The sequence below is a fragment of the Amborella trichopoda genome, chromosome 13, assembly GCF_054954075.1.
Source record: "Amborella trichopoda isolate Santa Cruz 75 chromosome 13, AtrichopodaSantaCruz75HAP2 v2.0, whole genome shotgun sequence".
NCBI lineage: Eukaryota > Viridiplantae > Streptophyta > Magnoliopsida > Amborellales > Amborellaceae > Amborella > Amborella trichopoda.
This window is the reverse complement of record NC_142348.1, coordinates 22,436,256-22,452,819: the sequence shown is the minus strand read 5'-3', so window position 1 is coordinate 22,452,819 and position 16,564 is coordinate 22,436,256. Positions and strand designations below refer to the sequence as shown.

General features: G+C 35.7%; 1 long non-coding RNA gene across 2 annotated transcripts in view; it reads right to left on the bottom strand.

Annotated features, from left to right (window-relative positions):
• Positions 1-1,358: 1,358 nt before the first annotated feature.
• Positions 1,359-16,564, bottom strand: part of LOC148779081 (uncharacterized) — a 47,301-nt gene continuing 32,095 nt past the window's right edge. The window contains exons 4-6 of one of the 2 annotated variants that reach the window (XR_016046923.1): positions 13,122-13,199; positions 12,662-12,806; positions 1,359-1,851 (exon numbers count right to left, since the gene is read on the bottom strand). This is a non-coding gene — a long non-coding RNA (uncharacterized LOC148779081). The remainder of the gene's footprint in view (positions 1,852-12,661; positions 12,807-13,121; positions 13,200-16,564) is intronic. The other variant, XR_016046924.1, reaches the window with a different exon arrangement.

The following is a 16,564-nucleotide window of genomic DNA, read 5'->3' as shown; positions in this document are numbered from 1 at the left end:
CGAACTTTTATGAACTTGAAAGAGCACACAACTGATGAAAAAACACTTGGTCATCATCTTTTACACGTCGATGAAGCATCCACCTCTTCGGCCTTTGGATTCTCTTATACATATATAAAGAAATACTCTTCTTCATCATATCTCACAAATTTAATTCTCCCACTGAGTTTTAAAGTTTTTGTGCTGTCGCCTAGTCTCTCTACATATCCCTTCATTGTGAAGAAACCAAGATGTTTTTACATGCATTACAAAATAGTGCTCTGCTCCATCCCTAAATCACACCATTTAGTGGGTCTTCGATTTAATGACATTCACATCACAATACAATTTTCATAGTAGAAAATCAAGTTGTGCACCTCTCAATAAAATAATTGTTTATCTTAATACATAAATGATTTCTTCCTGAAATGTTTTTTTGTTGAAAACTAGACTCAAACCAAAGCATAACATCATGGTGTAAATCCCAAGTAATATTTTCTTCAAATAAATAAATAAATGACATTCACATCATAAAATATATCATACTGCAGAATTCCAGGATGAACACTATTTAGTAAAATTGCCTTTCCTCTTCACCTTCATGGAGTTTCCCTTTCAAACCTATTTTGTTTGAAAGTAGACACAGTATAACAACAAATATATCTTTACAGGCCTCATATCACGATGTTAAGTAGGCTTAATAAATATAAATATTTACATCTCAATGAAAATACACCAAACTATAAAAAATTCAAGATGACCTCTCTCCAATCCAAAATTTCTATTTTTTATTTCTCATGGATATGTCTCTCTCAAATAATTTATATTAGAAATTAGACTCAAAATGACAGTTTAAAAACTTGGTGTGAGCCTTAAAATATTATGTTAATAATAGAAATAAAATCTTGACTTCTAAATCATTAAAACGATTTTCATTGCAGAAAATAACACTTGCACACATTTGAATAAAATGATTATATCTTTCAAATCACAACGAGCTTCATGAAACTATTTTTGTTTGAAAGTAGACTCAATTTGATGAGTTACAGTCAAATTTTAACTAAAAATAAAGTCATATGGTTGGTGTTTCACAGAACTCAATGGACAGTTCCTGAATTTTATATGGTCAGAACTAACACCATTAATTGATGAGTCCATAACTCTCAATTCCCCCAGGATCTCCCATTGAAATTGGAGGCCTTCCTCTCAAAAATACATAATATCATTGAAGTATGTATCAAATAAATACCTTATTATCTTCTTCATATCATTGCTTCAAAACAACACAAAATACCTCATTCTGCATACTGTCTTTTCGCTGATTGAACATGCCAATAATTGAAAGTTGGACTATGTAATCAAGCACGGTGTATAGAAAATAAAATTTTTCTTATTCTTACATTGGCAAGACCACTCACAATGTCCATTTACAAACAAATAACTCTTGAAATCAATGAATAAATAAAAAAAGAAAGATACAGTTCTCACTTTCTACCACTATTGAATACAATTTCTTAAATCAAAACATTGACTCATTGCTTTATGGGAATAAAAGAGCTCAACAAAAAATAAAATTTGAAGAAGTAAAATTGTCGACGATTACCTCAATTGGGCTTAGTACACCCCATGCTGAGTCACCTCCTTCTAATGGTGCTCGGGATCAATGAGCAGTCTCTTGCTTCTCTTACTTGTAGCAACACCTTCTTAATAGCATATGGATCTCGATCTAGAATTAACTACCAAAGGCCTCAATGTCTTAACGTTGCTCAAGCCCCTTGGATTGATCTTTAGAGAAATAAAAGATAAAAATCAAAGAGAGAGAGAGAGAGAGAGGGAGAGATCTACTAGCTAGGGGATTCTCCCCTTTGCTACCTGCAAACAATCGATCCAAGAAAGGGTCATGCTCCTTTTCAAACCCAAGAGAGATCAGCTATGTTGGGGCATGCCCCTTAAAAAACTTAGAGAGAGAGATGATGCTCTAGGTTGGGGTGTACCCCTTTTAGATAGATCTTGGACAGATTGATAATTCTTAGAGAGAGAGGATAACAGAAGTGTAGAGATTTATGCAGTGAGAGAACCTCTATTTATATATTTTATATGCTTTTGAGTTTGTCATAATTAGTAGGATTAAATCTTGACCGTCGATCTAAGGAGACTTGTAGGGTGAGAGATGTGAGTCATCCATACTTTTGATCCACTATCAAGATTCAAATGAAGGTGTTAAAATATTATCTTCTCTTTTCTAAACATATTCCCGTGAAATCTTTAAATAAGGAAAACATGTCTCTTACTTTCTATTTTAGTATAAATCAATTTCTTATTTATTGAATCAAGCAATCTTCATAAACATAACTTACTAAATATTTCAAATATTTGATTTAATTATGTTGACTTCATCTAAAATTAGAAAGCCAACTTACATGAGACAACTATCACCTTATTTGGTGATCAAGTAATCCCTATGTGTGGGGTGTGCCATCGCGTGGTGGCCTCTCATGTACCCCAACCCAATTAGCACATGTGTAAATGGGTCCCCATATTTTATGGAGGGTCCCACATAAATTTAGAAAATATAAAATTTGTATTTTAAAATTTTAAATCTCATAGTTTATTTAAAGGGATTATATACAATGAGACCATTTACCTTTGGAATAAAGAGACCACAATTACCTACAGACAACCGATGTGAAATCTGATAGCTTGGATGTCACAAAGTTCAAGAAAAACTCTTTTGAACTTTGAGTTGGTCAATGAAATAATGCAGCCACCCAAATTCACATCCAGTGGTCAGATTTATTGTGCTCATCTTGTACCAAAGGTAAATGGTCTCATTATATACTTTCCCTTATTAAAAACATTGGAAAATGATTTTTTTTAATTTATAAATTCAAATGACAAAAATAAAATATCAAAAAATTCACAGAAATTCAAATAAACATTTCAAAAATCATATAATATAAAATTAATTAATTTTAATGGGAATCAAATCCGATCTAAGAATTTATCAATGCACATGAGCACTCCACTTTCAACTGCGGACCACGATTAACCTACTTTTCTCAATTTGACCCAGCAGTTTTCATGATCCACAATCCACTGCAAGGGCTCATGATTAGACCACCAAAGTTAGCCAATAGACTAGGGGACGCAATCCCAGTCTATGGATTTCAAGTTCTTCCCTAGAGATAAAACCATGGTTCTTCAGACCATGATGCAATTACGACTCAATGGTGCATAAGGGTAATCTCTCGTACTTGTACATGCTTCACCCTCAATGATAAATCTCAATACGTCTATCTATGTACATGTCGTGTGATAATATAACGATAAGGTTTTAGCCTTATCTCTAAAGCTATTCATCATACAAAGGTCACACAGTCTATCGGCTCTCATCTAAGCAGACTCCAACCTCATCAAGGGCTAACCAAGCAAATCTTTCTCAGTGATATCTCTATACCCAGATACTTTGGTTTGTCCAAACTCAGCTAGTCTAAAACATTGAGCCTAGTCTGAGTATCGACAAATAGCATTTACATAGTATGGTCCACATGAAGACCACACTCCCACTAAGTTTATGTTTCACCATATAAAACACTTTTACAAGCTCTTATAAGGTCTTTAATGACCACATAAACCCAACAATCATTCCCCTAGAATGTATATTATTTTGAAATACTACACGGTATTTTTCAAAACTAAAAATGTAATATCTTATATGAGTTTGAGATGGTTTGTAATCTTTTGAAATTGATTGTTTCTTTTGTAATTGAGATTTGTTGACTAGTATATTTCTTCTCGATATTGTTGGTTAGCACGATGAAAAAGTTTTATCTAAAGCCGTAACTCCAAACTTTGCCAAAAAAATGTTGTTTCTGCGTTGGATTGGAACTAAAATTTATTTCTGCCCCTGATTTTTCAAACTCTTGAAGTTCCAAAAAGGTATAGATTTTGAACATGTGAAAAAGGATTGACCCAAATAATATGTTACAATACATAATTTTAAGGCTTAATTTTTTTTTCCAGATCTACAATTGCCGGAGGTCTAAATGTTTGATTAGACGGTTTTTCTTTGTACCGAACTTTTTCTTTTTGATATGGTTTTGCGATGATCCTTTACTTTACTAGTGCGAATGCTTGGCCATTAATTACTTTTTAACCACAGTGAATCCGCTTGACATGGAAACGAGCCAAAGTAAAAACAAGAAAGGGAATTTTACAAATAAATTCCCTTGTAAGATGCATATTTTTTTTTGAGAAAATATTTTTGTAGACTCTATTTTTAATTTTCATTTATCTAATAAAGATTTCAAAATGTATTTTGAAACATAGAGATCCGATCTTATAGGAAAAAGTTTATATAAGGATGCAACTTTATAATGTAGAGCTTCGGATGCACTTCAAAAATCCATCGGAAAATGTAGTTTTAATGTTGAAAAATTGTTTGATTGATCATCTCGACATCGAGATGTATGACTATGAAAAATAAAAAGATTTTCAATCTAAAAAATAGTGCATTTTATATCATATTATCTACACCGTCCACTTTTAAGATTTTCATTTGTTTATAGATCTACTTGATTTTAACTATTTTTAAAATTTAAAATTTTATAATTAAATATAAAAATAAATTTTGAAATAATCCTAAAAACATTTTACATCAAAATTATATACCATGATAAAATTAGAAAGCGCACCTTACCTCTACAAATACGGATAGATCTGCATCCCACCTGCACCCTATCTTATAACCACTTAGATACGGATGGATCCGTATGCCAACTGCACCCTATCTTTTAACCACTTAGATGAACTTTACCCACTTTTCTCCTATCTTTTATAGCCCAAATTTTATTTTAAAAAAAAAAAAACTTCTTTTTTTTTTTTTCTTCTAAATCCCTTCTCTCTCTTCACTTCGCGTGTTTCTCCCTACCCCGTGAATCTCCCCAACTGCTCCTTGTAAGTCCACTTCGCGTGTTTCTCTCTCCCCTGTGAATCTCCCCAACTCTTCCTTTTAAGTCTTAATGCCCTTCCCTACACTAACAACCTCATCAAGAAGCTCTTGAGTCGCCTTTAAATATTTTTAACCCATCGGAACCCCCTGTAAATTTGATGAAACAGAGTCCACAGTCCCCTGTTTCATTCTATGAGATAATCCACGGCCATTCGAATGCCATTCGATGGTTGTTGGGGAAAAAGACTCAAAGAGTGAACCCCTTGTTATGTTTGATCAGACGCCATGGGTGCTATTCAAATACCCATCTGAGAAATCGTGATTTCGTGAACAGGTTGGAAATGAGAGATTGAGGCTGAACTGTTCATATTTACGATTTGGGGAGGATTAATATAGGCCTTAGATTGATCAGTTGCTCGGAGAAGGGTGGGTTCATTGCCCTATTTCCTCCATTGATTGTCTTGGTGATGGCCTGAAAATCGATAGGCAAGCAAATTCGGGTTTATGACAGGCGGGTTTACAATGAGTACCTGGCGTTGTGCGCCTGAGGTTGTTGGTTTGAGTTTTAAGAGAGATTGGTACCAATTGTTAAGGGATTTCTATTAACATGATTTACAAGCACCATGTTTCCTGGATTTGCAGAGGGCGTCGCCTCTGGATAACCCACATATACAGGGTTCATGCTATAGAAGGTTTAGGGATTATACTATAATGGGCTTTGACTTTGTCTCAATTTGTAACATCCGGCCATTGGAGATCGATTTTTTTTACAATGGCTAACTGTAAATACGTTCCAATAATTATGAAGGATACTTATATTATTGCTGTAGAAGATAATGGACGTACAATTGTTACGCAAGTTTTCAGCTGGTTGTCTCTTCTCCTTCTTCTCTTTCTGATTCTCTCTATAGCCTCTACTTCTCCCATGACACTCTCTCTCTTCTTTAAATAGAGGGTGATGTAGGAAAAAAAAAATAAAAATAAAAATAAAAAGAACGGTTGAGATAATATACCCTATCTTAAAGTCTATAAGAGAATCTACACGATATCAAAATTTATTAACTCATGAACTTTTTTACAATGAACTTTTTTTATCTCCCTCCAAATATACTAAAAAAAATTAAGAAATAAGATAAACAACAGACTTTCCTATTTTATCTCTCCCCTATTTTCTCTTTTTTAACCTAGCTACCTTTTATCCAAACCTTCTCCTTCAATAGATAGCCATGTTTTACCCATAATCTACCGTCTTCAATAGATAGCCACGTTTTATCCATAATCTACCGTCTTCAATAAATAGCCACGTTGCCAAAAATAAACCCTCTAAATTTAACATTATTCTATTTATGCTCTTAAACTAACCTGATTTAACCTTATTCTAACTACATTTTTAAACTACCCGGGGAAAGTTTTCTATGTTTCCCCTACAATATAAAGTTCTATCTTTCTCTTACCATCCAACAATCTATTTTTTATCAAGACAGCCACTTACAATTTGATCTTAGATCCAACGTCTCAAAGTATTTTATTTTTAATTTTTTTAATGCAAATTTTTTGAATATGAAATTTGGTATATATTATCTTCTCTTTGGGACGCACCTATAAAAAATAGTAACAATAATTTTTCGATAAAAACTAATGACTAAAACACCTCTTGAATCTTTTAGGGGTATTTTGGTTAGTTTATTTATTAAAAATATTTTTTTATTAGTGTTAGTTTAAGAGAGGAATGGACATCTAAAATTTGGTGTCAAAATAGTTTATAGAAAAAAATTAAAAATAAAATAGTGTAGAGACATGATATTGTGATTGGGACAATCTTAGCCGTCCATTAAAAAATGAACGGTTGGATAAAAGGGAGGATAGAACTTCTATGTTGTAGGGGAACGTAGAAAGCTTTCCCAACTAACTGATCAACATCAATTCACTCACAACTCATGCCCACCTATCCCTGCACAACTCTTGCCCACCTATCCATGTGCACCTCATGTTCTTGAGTTAAAAAATAAACACAAAAATCTTAATAATAATATATATATATATATACTTTCTCTACAGGGTGCCATAATGCTTTTACGAATACTAAAACTTAGGTTTATTGATGATTAGGTCATGCTAGTCAGCCTTTTTTTTTTTTTTTGGCTAACCGTGATACAACTTCATTGCTTGAATAAACCCTCTCTTCCCAATCGTCTGCTTCATCAGAGACTGCAATCATAGAGGGGAACTCATAAAAAGGCAACCCCAACTTTTAACGTTGCCAACTATATGAAATAGCGAGACAGCTGTGCAAAACCTAATGCAAGAGAGAGGGATTTTCGTTCGAACTGCCGGTCGGAACAAGTTGAACCACACTAGCCTCTACGCTGGTTTGATAACCAATCTAGTTTTAAGAACACTATAGCCGTTATTCAAGGGATCTCCAGTAAAGTGGATGCTCACTCTAGAAAGTCACTAGTCTTAGTGACGTGATTAACATGGTCTTCTTTATTATAGCCATTCAAGGCCCGTGAAATATATTATTGGTGTAATACATTACTGCATAATGCATTACTTGTAAATGGATTGTTACTGCTTAGGTAATATTTAGATGCAACTTAGGAAATATATTGCTACTGTTTCGTTATGTTTGGAATAAATATGGGAAATGCATTACCAACATTTTACCAGCACTCCCTATAAATTATCATTGCTTTTTTTTTTTGTCATAAAATTCCATTCAAATACAGAATTAAAATCATTATCACATCATTCCAAAAAGACTTTCTAATAATAACATCATCACCATTCCAAAAAGATTTTCTAATAATAACTTGTACCATTCTAAAATTATAATAACATCATTTCCTACCTAATTTGTATGCCTTTGCTCGACTGTAGTTTCAATATGATAAGTCATTGGAATAATACGATTGGAATAATATGATTTTACTGTGATAAACTTTATTTTTATTTATTTTTTATAGAAGTCTTTCAAATGTCCCTCCATATAATTTCAAATAAACAATAAATTTATGATATCAAATTCAAAATCTTTATAGTACAAGTTAGAAATGAGAAAAAATTTGATTAGGAAACTAGAAGGTTTGGTAATTGTAAAAAATTTTAAAATATCAGAGGAGACTCGAGAGGTATCTTATTTCAATTGAGCTTTTACTAATTTCTTATGAAAATTATGTTGTGTAATTTCTCATTGATTACCAATTATTATTTTTATTGTTCTTGTTTTTATTACATAGGTGGCCAAAAAATACACATGAAATGATAGATTATTTACTATTAATTTTTGAAAAAATGGTGTAAATACAACTCACACCTCCTAAGTTTGGCCATAAGTCATCATATTTTTTCTTATTACCTCTAACTATGTTCTTTTGGATCTACACTTTGCCTCTTTTGAGCCTTCCACTTGAACTAACTCACACTTCCTAACGGGTGTTGTACTGGGTTTGCGCTACACAAGGCCAGTCTGCTTAAGTCTACTCTTTCCCTCATCTTATCGCCTATTGGTGCCACACCTAAAGTTTTTTTTGATGTATCCATTACGAATTACCTGGATGTTTGCTCAAAATATGCATCAACTTTTGCAATGATACAAACACATATGACCAAAACAGATTTCTTTTTATTATTATTATGTTTGTTATTTGGATTCTTGGGATTAGAGTTCTTGGGCACCAGTAGACACCCTGTTTATTTTAAATCCAAAACAACATTCTATCAAAGAACTTTTGTTTAATTGACTTCACTGTTAGAATGGAGAGAGAGAGAGAGTAATTAAAAGAAAAGACGAATGGAATTGTGGTAGATAATACATTATATATATTATCCTTATACCTTACTCAGCAAAAAGGCACCTCCTTAAGTCTCCTTTTCTTTCTCCCTTTTATTCACTCCTACTTTGTCACTCAAATTGTCCTCACATGAAGCTTCCTTAGGCACCAATATAGATTCTCAAGAGTATGGCTCTTAATGGAGACAGTTGCTCAATGGTAAGGCTCTTAATGGAGACAGTTGCTCAATGGTATGGTTCTTAATGGAGACAGTTGCTCAATGTGAGCAGGTGTTGTCGTAGTGAACGGATAAAGGCAGTTTATTGAGACCATATAAACCTGGATGAAGTGGGCTGTGTGCTTGACTTTTAGAATTAGGATATGTGTCCTCGGGAAAGTGTGCTCCTTGCCTACTTCCCACGTCTTAGCTGCTATTCCTTCTTTCATGGGGACTGTGGTCTTCCAACTCAACATTTCATCCAAGTACCTCCTCTAACAATGGATACTGGCAAGAGCTGACTTGATGAAGCGTTAAGTCGCTGACGTGATGTTGCCTTTAGGTAGCATCAAATCGTTGACTTGATATCTCACTTAGGTCAGTGTCACAGTATATGGACGAGAGTTTTCCATGTACACTCATAAGCTGTTTCCCATAGGCCTTGTAGAGTGTGCCATGGATGCAATCATGATAGTCACAAGATAGAACAGTTCATAAAATATTAGTGATCTATGAAAGACATGAGCCATATTGGGCATATGCTATTTTAGAGATAGGCTATATATCAGAACCATGAGTCATGTTAGACACTAACCACTTAAGGCATCGGCATAATGCGAACATTTTCTCATGGGCAATTGTGGCTACTCCAAGCCATAGTTGTTGGGATCTTCCAACCCAAGTCGTGATCCTGCTCCGGAATATTGCTCCGGTGCTCTGGGAAAGGAATCTTAATGGGATCTCAATTTTTAAATTTTGGAATCTCGATCCCCGTTGTTAGGGAACCCAATCTCCAAAGTGATTATTTGTTTTATTTATAGCCAACTAGCATTGCAATTATGCTTTTAATATATATGCATTGCTTACTAGCTATAAATAAAGAAATTCTATTTTAAGCTCAGGAGCAAGATCCCCTATAAAGTTGAGATTGAGATCCCAAAAGGCAGTATGGAGATCCCCAAAAGGTGGGATTGAGAGCCCAAAACTTTAAGGATCTCAATTCGTAACATATGCATTGTACGGGCAAGTTCCGATAACATTGGGAACATGCACATCGTATTTGCACATGTAGCATTTGCAATGCCATAATATGATGACTTTTTGTTACAGAAACTCATCTCTCATGACATATCTACAACATGTATATGAAACACAATTGGGCACTATCTTATTTCGTAGACAAATTGCAATTTGGGCCTATTTGAAAATTTCTCCCAACAATTTGGCCTCAAAGAATGTATGATTTGCGAATTTGAATTGATTACCAATTGCAATTAAACCCCAAATTGAATTTTTTGCAAAACCAACTTTTGTTTTGCAACAAAATTCAACTTGGTTCTTGCTCTCTCTCTCCCTCACTTTGTCACTCTCCACCCACCACCACCATCACCTTTGCCAGCACCACACTACCAACCCATCATCATATGCTCTCCGCCCACCACCAACATCACCATTGCCACCACCACACTACCACCCCATCATCATACCTCCACTACCACTGCCTACCTGCCACCACCATAACCACAACACCACCATCACTCCACCACCATCCATCTGCCGCCACCACCAACACAACTGTCACTCCACTACCACCACTCCAATGCTTACCCGGGGACACCGCCACCACCACTACTACACACCCCAACACAACCACCACCACCATTGCATCTCCACCATCATCACTGCCACACTATACAGCTGCCATCACACCATCACTATCACAACCACCACTATCAAACCACATAAAAACTAATTGTCATTCCAATTTTAAAATTAATGGATAAAAGAGGTCCCAAGCTGGTCATTTCAGTCCCAAGCCCAGATAAAGGAAAGTGGTTGTGTTAGGTAAGGCAGCCAACATAAAACTTTGCTACACCTTTTCATAATAGCTGACTCTAAATAGTTGGAATAAGGCTTGGATGATGATGATGATGATGACGATGATAGAGCAAACAGATAATTGACCAAATTGACATTTGGTCAGTTACAAATTGAAAAATTCCATTTGACAAAATTTAATAATGAAGCAGTCCCTTACCAATAATGTTTAGAGGAGTACAAAAACCACCTAAACACTAGCAACTATAGATCAAACTACCCAGTTGAATACCACAAATAGCATGATTTAAGAATTGTTGAAGTGGCCCTTGCATTTACAACTACCACATTACACATCACATCAATCCAAGGCCTTTAATTAGATTTTGAAAGCACTTGTGCCATGGTACCTCAGAGAAAAATTCCAAGCTTTATTCTTAGTCAACTACAGGTTTAAATAATCTATCCAACATTATAATGGTGATCGCAGGAGATCTAGATTATCGGTATTTTCACCCATCTTTTTGGATGACAAATTAAAATAACAATGAGCACATCATTGGGTGGATCATTGAAAAGGCACTGGCCAAATCTGCCTCCTTCCTAAATACATGACGACCATCATCATCATCATCATCATCGTCAAAGTCTTTTTCCAACCAATTGGGGTCGGGGCTACACGAATCTTGATACACCATTCTACTCTATTAAGTGTCATACCCTCTGTAGGGCTATAAATCCCAATATTTTTCTCATTACTTCTAACCATATCCTTTTAGGCCTATCCCTTGCCCTTTTTGAGCTTTCCACTTTAACTAACTTGAACTTCCTAATAGGTGTTGTACTGGATCTGCACCACACATGACCAAACAACCTAAGTCTACTCTATCTCATCTTATCGATTATTGGTGTCACACCTAAATTTTCTCAATGTATATATTTCGAATTCAATACCTTCTTGTCTTCCCACTCATCCATCTCAACATCTTCATCCCTACTACACTCATTCTATGGGTATATTGTTTTTGACCGCCCAACATTCCGCTCCATTGAGCAAAGCTGGTCTCACAATTGTCCTATAGAACTTAACATATTTTTCTTTTAAATGTTTACCTTGTATTGAAGAACGAAAAAAGTACAAAATTGCAACCCAAGAGATCAGGAGCTATATACAACAAAAAATAAGGCTCCCCTAAAGGGACGGTGTATAAAGACCAAACGGGTAGAGAGAAGAGGGGTGATCCACTCGCAGCACGGAAGGACCAATGCTACAAAAAATCACTTAGTCCCCTAAATTTGTAGCTCCTCGTTTAGCGAAGGAGTCTGCCTGAGAGTTGCATTCACACCAAACATGTCGCCATGACACAATGAGACCCAAACATAGGCAAGAGATTTCTTCAAAATTGAGCGCTAGGGACCAAGGGTACGCAGCAGTGCCAAAGGCCCAGCAATTACATTCTTTGAGTCACCTTCGATTACAAAGGTTGAAGACCAATTGCGATCGAAGAGTTTGAGGCCTTTTAGGAGGGCCCGGGCCTCATCCGAGTGGAAGTCAAAGTCACCAATAGGTTTAGAGAAGGAGGCAAGGATAGTGCCTTCATGGTTCCTGAACAGACCGCCTATTCTAGCTGGACCAGGGTTGCCTAGGGAGCAACTGTCAAAGTTAAGCTTGATGGAATCACGATCAGGTGCCTTCATGGTTACCGGAATTTACATATTCCATTGGAAATACAATTAATCATAAGAATCTGACATATTATTTAATTTCTTTGGATAAACAAGCAGTCATAATATGGCAATCTGCCATGAGATCATAATAGGTAACTAATGATTAATGAGGGGGAATGAACGACTATCTTCTATGCTTGCAGATGACTGATATGAAAAATGGAATCTAATGTGAAAGAAATGATAAGCTCATACCCATATCAACCAGCGTAGAGACTGGGCACCTTTGGCTAGAACACTGCTATCCAGTTCTTCCCATGATTCCTCCTCTACAACCTCCAAACTTGGCTTTAAAAACTTCAAGCATCTCCATGCTGTAAAATCACTTCTGTGACTGCCTCTGCAATTCTCACAGTAAGGTTTACTAAGTTAATTGAATGAGCTACAACCTACCATTAGAAATTAAGAAAATGAAAGAAAGTGAAACAATCCGCACCACCAAGATGTCTGTGAATGTGTTTGCAGATAAATATGTGATATTTCAATCTCAGAAACTGGATTCAAGAATGTCATTTGTCAAGGCCCATAACAGCCTTCCATACTTGACAGTTACCAACAGTTTCATATCAGACCTTAAAGGATTTTGCTACTCATGAATTGAAACCTGGAGCAACGATAATAGTAACATAACAAAGAATTTTTGAAGAGTACATACCCACAACGCAATATCTCCAATCTATGGCACTGGAACAGAAGGTGTGAAACAGCATCTGCAGTTATTTTGTCACATTGACTGCACAAATGAAAAAGAAAAAACTAAAGTAACAACAACCCAAGTCAAAGGTGACTCTGAAACTCTGCCCTAATAAACTGAAAGCTGTAATCCAATTGTAATAAATTTGGCATTAGAAAATCTAAGAATAATAATAGTTCATGGTAATTTCCAAAAGCAAAATCAACATACAACCATTTAACAAATACATGAGATATTGTTCCCAGACCAGTCTTCTTTTGCACCATTTTGTTTACAACTCCAGCCTCACTTCTAGGAGGGACTGGAAATGATTAACATGTTATATTGAGATGGCAAATGCATAACTAAAGGTCATCAATATTTAGGATGGGTGCCAAAGAGAAGGTTTTTGGCACCCATCTATGGGAAATTGGACTATTGTGGCTTCCTTTAACAATATATGCACCAAGAAATCTAGGAATCACAGAGAAGATGTTAGATTGGTTTACCAGAAGGAGACAGATTCCCCCTTGGAACAGGGGATGTGATTTTGCAGCCATTAATCTTTTGCAGGCAAACATAATCTGCAACCTAGCATAAAATACTTTTGAGTTTGTAGGAGGAATGAGCTGGTTGGCTTGTCTTTTGGGTCTTGCGGCCTTTTAAGGCCTTACCACTTGTATTATTACCCCATGTTGGTTGGAAACTGTGGGCAAGTCCCAACGCAGCAGAAACACAAAAAGATTAAAAAAAAAATGAGAATCAGATAAAATTACATACCTTTGGAAGTCCGATCGCCCTTTTGTGGACCTCCTCTTACTTTTTGCTCTTGTGGCTACTCCTTTTTAAGGGTCGAGAGTTTGATGCTCGCAACCTCCGGTCAACCTCCTTGATTACAATAACCAACAGGGTTACCTCACAAAGCAAGTCACGGCCCTCAATGGAGATGGCCCGAGAGTTCTTGCAAAATTGTATGGTTAAATTTCTTTTTCCCTATAGAGAAAAGTGGGAAAAAGATGGTTTGATGGGGCGGTAGAAAGAGGGACCTAGAGACGGGTGTACCACTTTGGCTGGTAAGTGATCTCTATAAAAAAGAATCTCCTCTCTTTCTAAACTCTCTAATATAGAGACGCCCCCTTTCAAGATTCCCTACTCTGGATAGTTATCTTTTCAACCTAGAAATCCATCCAAATCCAAGATCTAGATTCATATTTTCAATTCAAACAAGATTCTCTCAAAATATGCTATCCAGAAAATAACTATCCTAATCTTATAGGATTCCTTTTTCAGAGGAAGATGCCGCACATAAAATTAGAATTAGGTGGGCAAAGTGGAGATATGTAACCGGAGTTTTATGTGATCACCGCATAGTTCTATAGAACAGTTGTGATACCAGCTTTGCTTTATGGGACAAAATGTTTGGCGGTCAAGAAACAACATATCCATAGGATGAATGTAGCTGAGATGAGGATGTTGAGATGGATAATTGGCAAGACAGGAAGGGATAGAATTCAAGATAAATAGATTAGGGAGAACCTAAATGGGCTGGCTAGTGTGGCACTGACCAAGTACAATACCTGTTAAGAGGTGTGAGCTAGCTCATGTGGAAGGACTAAAAAGGGCAAGAGGTAGTCCGAAAATAATGTGGTTGGAAGTAATCCAAAAATATATGGGGATTTATGGCCTCACTGAGTGTATGGCCTTTAATAGAGCAGACTCGCGGACATGATTCGTGCAGCTGACCCCAATTAATTAGGAAAAGGCTATGATGATGACGATTAGGGAGAACTTACGTGTGGCTCCAACAGGCAATAAGATGAAAGAGAGAGTAGACTTGTGGGCTAGCCATGTACAGCATAGACCCAGCACAACACCTGTTAGGAGGTGCAAGTCGGTTCAAGTGGAAGGCTAAAACACGACAAGGGGTAGGTCTAAAAGGGCATGGTTGGAAGTAGTGAGAAAAGATATGGGGACTTATGGCCTCATTAAGGGTATGATCCTTGATAGAACAGAATAGCAAACCAAGATTCGTATAGCCAACCTCAAATAGTCGGGAAAAGGTTATGATGATAATTTATGGACCATAAATCTTTTTCTCTCTCACTTGGTGCACTCATTCTTTTCTTTCACTGTGATTTCCTACCTTCGTTAAATGGAGCTCCCCCCTTTTAACCTCTTATCATGTGGGCCATGTTTTCCCCTCTACTTTATGTAATACATTACTTCTTTGTCTTTATTCTCATGTGGTTTAATAGCTTTAATGGTCTTCCATCTATTCTTCTTTTGATGTGGCATTTCCTCTTTAATATTTGTTATTTTATTACTCATCTTTTTCTCTCCCTTACCCAAGTGGGGTGAAAGCTTTTTATAATTCTTTAATTATGGGGGCATTAAGAAAGGGGCTATTTTACTCTCTCCCTCTCTCTCAACAATATGAGAAAAACTCTCTCCTGTTTCTGGACATTGTCTCGTTTACCTCTCTTGTTGGAAATATACAACAAGCACAAGATGCAGAGAAGAACGGATAGGAGAGACAGACTATGGCATTGGGCTTGACGGAATTTCTCTCTCTCTAATGTTCCATCTCCATTGAGTATGTAACTTTTGATATTTAAAGAAAGAATGAGCAATTAGAGAAAATCAAGAGAGATAAGGAAAAAATACACATATTTGGTACTCTATTTTGTGCGGGAATGTTCAAGACCTTTCTTATATCATCCATTGATCAATACACATTTAATTGGATCATTTCTTGTATCATCCATTGATCCGATCAAAGTAAATTTATTCCTGCATTTCATGCCCAATCGATGTCTTACGGGTGAAATTACTGATTAGAGATCATAAAAAAGATCATAAACATAAAGTCAAATAATTCCGTAAGAAAAATAAAAATTTTAAATATAAAAAATCCAAAAACAAAAAGAAAGACCTAAGAATATGTTGGAATTACAAAGAAAAGGGTCATTATAACACTACAGCGCAAGCCCGACGGCCCATATTGAATCTAGGACAATCCAATTACATTTTATACTTGAATTTTAATTTTTTTTCTACGAATCCAAATCACTTGAAATTATGAGCGTCTATTCTTTAAAAATAGAAAAATCAAATAAAAACATCAAAAAAGCAATTCGCAAAAAATAAATTGACCAATATCCCCAAAAACTTTCAAGGGTATTTTGATCAATTTATATTTTGCTAATTATTTTTTAATATTTTTATTATGTGCACCTTGCAGAGAAGAATGGACACCTCAAATTTTATGTGATTTGGATTTGTAGAAAAATATTAAAATTATATTATAAAATGAGGTTGTGATCGTCAGATCGGCCCAGATTCAATATGGGTCGTTGAGCTAACACTATAGTTGTTAGCTAGTGGGCTAACCTTATTTATATATATATATATATTGTACGGGCCTT